The following is a 5,550-nucleotide window of genomic DNA, read 5'->3' as shown; positions in this document are numbered from 1 at the left end:
TACTCCCAGAAGGATTTGATGGAAAAAGGCTTTAATAATCACTTTAGGAAAGAAAAATGTACCTATAGCTTCCTGCTGACTTAAGTATTAGAGCTGGATGCGGTTTCTGTGCAAAACAGTCCATTCAACAAACCCACAGAGTTTTGGAGAAATGGATGCTATTCATGAAAACAGCTAGAATTTACCAAGAGTTTTGGCCAGCCAAATACAAACATGTGCTGTGTAGGTGTGCAGTGTAGGGGAAGGATGTGAGGGGTTGAAGGAGATGAGGAAAAGGTCAAATAAGATTTCAAAACACCATCTTTTCATTCCATTCTTATCCTCTTTTCATAGTCCCCTCCTTCCAAGTTTTTCTTAAGAGCTTAGGTAACTTGCAAAGAAATTAAACGTTTTCTTTTCAGAAGGTCTAAGCGGTCTGGGGTTTCCAAAGTTATTTTCTCTTCCTTCTCACAAAAAAGTAGTAACAAGGAATATTCTATATAATGTAAGTGGTGGAAATTAAGCCTGGTGCATGGTAGTCAGCCTGGAGCTGAGCCCTTGGGGAGCGCTGCCTGGAGTTAGAGATGGCCGTGCTCTTAAGGAAGGAGAAGAAGCAATATATGTGCATGCCACTACTGGGGCAGAGTGGGGAAGGAAGCATCCGAGGATCTGGTCCCTCCCTCGGTCACACACAGGTCCATTGTATTACAACTTCTGTGTGTTTGAGTGTAATATCCACAGTGACCTGGCCATGCGCGTAAAGCATGAGGCACTGGCTGGTCTATATATATTTGCCTGCAGGAAACATCAAAGTCACTTCCCCTGCAGTGTTTCTTCACCGACTTAACTGGAGAAATGTCTGCGGTGACGTGGTGAGGAAGAGAAGTGTCTGGCTGCCACCGCAGCCAAGCGCAGGCTACCCAGACTCCCTAACGGCAAGGGCTAATTGCATCAGCTTCCGTATTGCAAAGACCTTCCTTCTCCCAGCAAGCACACAGCCCGCTTTCTTTTCCCCCTGAAATACCCCAGTCTCTGAGTCATCCTATCCGCAGAATTCAGGGCAAAATTCAGCCCGTCATATCCTGCTTTTTATTTGAAGAAAACAATGACCGACAAGTCTGCCAACAGGGTCCTAATGCACTGGGGGCTGCTGTGGTCCCAGAATGAAGTCCAAGGGGATGTGGCCAACATCTGTCCAGGAATCAAGACGGCTTCTTTGGTCCACATATCTGGATGTATCAGAGGACACAGAGATGCACTTGAGTTTCCAGACAGGCGTCTTGCTTGTAAAAGGTCTACTGGTGGTGGGGGAAGTTTGCAAGGCCATTGCAACCAGCTTAGGGTATGATGATTCCTCTGGACTTCAGCAGGATGCACTGCAGCTTGCTCTTGGTGTCCACCTCACAAACTTTGGCTTCCAAGTCACTTCTGACTGCTGGGTATAAATTCTTTGGAAGATGCTCTTTGTCCCTCAGTTTTGCTCCACAGTTTTTAGGTAGCTCATTGACTGATACAAAATCCCCATTCCCTTCATTTTTTTTAGCGTAGCTTTAATAGGAAGAGTGTGGCAGGAGATAGGTACCGTGAAGCTGACAGGAGAAAAGTTCCTGCACAAAATGCCTCTGTCCCCGAATTCACTTGGAAGTTTGGAGACGTTTTGTCATCCAGGTACAAATGTGACATGATCTGTGTTGGACACAGCTCTGTTTGTGCACTTTGTTCCAACCACAGGGATAAAAATGAAATTTGCTTTCCATCATTATCAAAATGTTCTGCAAATTCTATCAACATCCTATGTCTTTCAAAAATAACAAATGTCTCTTCTTTAGAAGGAGCCACAAGAAAATGTGCTTTGCAGTTATAATCCAAAGCAATTCTCCTTTGACAGGCTGTCTCCTTAAGTCACATGCAGAAAGTCCAAGGTAAAGCTGCTTTTCTATGGTTTAGGGTTTTTTTTTTTTTCCAAAGCCCAGTTTGACTCTCTAGAGGGTATGTGAGCCATAGCTAAAATCTCTTTGAGTTGGGTAGTGGAGACCATGGCTCCAGTAGCTGCTGAGGGATTTTGCAGCTGTTCTCTAGCAGAGATGTGCAATAACTGCGCACAGTAATGTACACGTATTTTCTTTCATAGTGGATGTTAATTTATGAGCTTGCTTAGAACTTTAACACTCGGTTGGTTTACGCTGCACCTTTTTTTGTTACACAGACAGCATTTCCTGGACCAGCATGGGAACTGGATATGGGATTGCCTCAAATCCTCAGCAAGTTCTGCTGCTCAGAAATTCCACTCTAAACCCAGGAAGGTCTTTTGTCACAGAATATTATTAGTTCCCTCTAAAAGGCCCTGAGAGTAACCAAGTATTTCTGTTTTTTTAAAACCAAAACTTATCTCAAATGTGAGGGAGAAAAGGTGATGGGAGGCTTATTTCTGGTGAGAAGATGCAGACTGACCATAGGACGCTTTTCTCTGGTGCTCTTGTAATATGTGACACATCTGCAGGTCTGAAAAGAAGCCCTCCTCCCGTTATATCTGACTCAGGATTACTAACATAAGAAACCACTTATTTGCTTCAGGGTGGAGGTCATATCACATGGATTTCCGACAGCCCCCCCTGCGAGCTACAGCCTTCTGAGAGGGACCCTAAAAAACAGGTTTCAGGCAACCAGCGCTCTGCAGATGGGTGCTTGGGGCGCTCACCCAGAGGGAAGGAAGGAAGAGCCGAGGTTTACGTGGTGCAAAAGTGCAGCAAAAGGGGATTCCCATGCAGTAGGTGGGCATCCTACTCAATGGGCTGTGGCATACAGGTAGCAGTCCCTGCTTCTCTACCTTATGCACACTTCCAAAGACCTCTGTCACTCTGGCCCCTTTCCCCCCAAATTATCCTTTTGCTTTCCTGTAAAAGAAGTCTTCAAGTCATCCAGGTGAAATGGATTATTAGGGCTGAATGAAATGTTTTATTTGATCTGCTCTTTTTTAAAGCTTTATTGGTTTTCTGAAACTCCCAGCAAACCAAAAAAATCAGGTTATTTCAAGCATGATTTAAGCATGTGGTTAACTTCTGGTTTCTAAAGGTACTTTCTACAATACTTGGAGGTAAACGCATGCCCAAGTGCTTCACTGAATGAATTCTCCCTGTTCTTCGAACATGGGGAACAGACAGCCATGATAGCACAGTATCGCAGAGACGTGCGAGAGGACCTCTTCTCAGGCTTCAGTTTAGAGCAGCCTTTCAGAGTTTCATTTCTAAACCCAGACAAATCTCTGGAAGTTGTTCTGACACGTATTATAACAATAAATAAATAATCACATGGCATTTTATTATACCACCAGAACTCTCTTTGCATGGGATACCAGTGGATCTGGATGAAGCCAATTCTAATTACAGATAAAAGGTTTGATGCATGAAAAGAAGCTGGTATTTACACCCAATTATCTGAGGGAGGAGAGATAGGGATGCGCTTTCTTTTATCATTTTCATTAAATTTCTTTTGAAATTAAAAGACTCCTTGAGTTTCTGAAGATGCAACAGTCTTTTCAACTTGCCGTCAGTGAGATACAGGTTGTTTTCCATGATGTGTTGTGTAAGTTCAGACACTGGGATCTCTCCCCCTCCCTCGACTCCAGTAGAGCATTGCATGGTGCTTGTTCACCCAATTGCTTCTTTAACATCCCTTTGCTGAAGTTTAATCCCCTGAATTTGCATTTCATGTATTTCAGGTCTGAGGCCTGTATTTGTAAACTGTATTTGTAAACTGCCTCTGCCTTTGCATCACCTGAAGTAAATCACTTTGAATGAATGAAACCTCCATGCCTTTGGACCTGGTCACAACGGGTCCAGCAGCCTGGGGATTGTTAGGGAGGGGTAACGCCGGCCCGTTGCATGTTAACAGAGGGCAGCTAGACCTACAAATGCCATTTTACCCCAGAGAACCCTCTGAGGGAACAGAGAGAGGGGATGGGAAGCAGCCAGGTGGATGTGTTATCCCAAAGAAAGCAGCTCTCAGGGATGGGGGAGAGCAGGACCTTATCAGCTCCATGTGCTGCCCGCAGCCCAGAAGACCTGGGCTTTGCCACTCTTCTCCCTCCCTCCCTCCCTCCTGGGCCCTCTTAGCCCAGCCCCTTTTCTTGATCTCAGAATAGGTTCCTTACTTTTTCTCTTCGTTTCTCCATCTGCAAATTGAGGATGATGTGTGTAAAGCTCCCTGAAATCCTCTGCAGGGAGGTGCCACAGAAGTGGAAAGTATTAGCTATCAGTATCCTTGTTAATATTCTGCTCGACTCTGAGTGAAGTCACATAATCCTGTGTTTGGGTCATCACTGTTTGTTGCTATGGAAATGTGTGTTATCAGATATTACAAATTCAGTGTCTGAGGACATCTGAGGAGGGGGAAAATCCTTTGTTTGAAGAGACTTGGGCCGGTGGCAGGAAACTTTGCCAGAAAGAAGAGAATTCACCTATTTGTCTTTCGTTCTCTGAAATTTGCTGGAATGAGTCATTACGAGCTCCCTCCGCTCACCCCCCGAAAGCCAGTATCTCTTACTCAATGCAGTATTCCAAAATGACTGCACATGCTGGGTGAATTTCCTGCAGTCATATGTGAATGCATCTGGTAGGATCATTAACACTAGAGCAGAAGACAAATGCAAAGTATGTGCTTGACCATGTGGGTGAACGTGAGCTGCTTAAGAGCATGCACCGTAATGGAGATGGAAAGTCTTACGAGAGAAGATCAGTATCCCCCCATCTCTTTGGTAAGGGATTAAGGCAGTTGGTCTTGCAGGAGTATTCATAGAGTGTAAGGCCAAAGGGGACAGTTAGGTCACCTAGACTGACCTCCTGCATGTTACAGGTCACAGTATTTCATCCAGCGACCCCTAAGCTGAGCCCTGTAACTTGCGTTGAGGCTACAGTAAAGCTTCCAGACAAGCCAAAGAGGCAGATGCTAACAAATCCCTGCCCAGTTTGTTCCAGTGAATAAGCACTCTCACTGGTAAGGCACAACTGGTAAGGGTAGGTGCAGATCGAACAAAGCTTGCTGCAGTGGGGTCAAACCAGAAATGGATGTGCTGGCCCAGTGCAGCTTCCAGATCCAAGCTGGTGGGGTTTCAATACCCTGCGCCTCAGTCCCTGCTGGCTCCAAACCTCTGCATGAATATGCCTTTTCCCTGGGAATGTGCTTACTCACCAAGTGACCACGCAGTCTTCCTTGAGTGAAACAGCAGTTTTTCTGGGCAGCTTGCTGCTCAATTCTACAGTTCTCTATTACACCTATGCGAAATCTGACTATATTTTTTAAATCTACAGATGCCCAACACATGTATGTGTTCATTGTTGGTCCTGTGCATTGACTCTACAGATACAAAAATCCCCTTCTGGTATATATTCAGCATCGCTCTGATTTCTAGACCTTACTGTCAGGTTCCCTGCACAAAGGCTGCTGTAAGAGAAAACATAGTTCAGGTTTTGATAATGTCTCTATTTGAGGTATTTCATGGCCACGCTCTTATCTCATGCTTAAAGATGAAACACAAGCCACACCTTTATTTCCCTTTGGATCTCTGTATTATTG

This window comes from Aptenodytes patagonicus, chromosome 7, assembly GCF_965638725.1.
Source record: "Aptenodytes patagonicus chromosome 7, bAptPat1.pri.cur, whole genome shotgun sequence".
Taxonomy (NCBI): domain Eukaryota; kingdom Metazoa; phylum Chordata; class Aves; order Sphenisciformes; family Spheniscidae; genus Aptenodytes; species Aptenodytes patagonicus.
The sequence above is the reverse complement of the archived record's forward strand: the minus strand, read 5'-3'. Positions refer to the sequence as shown.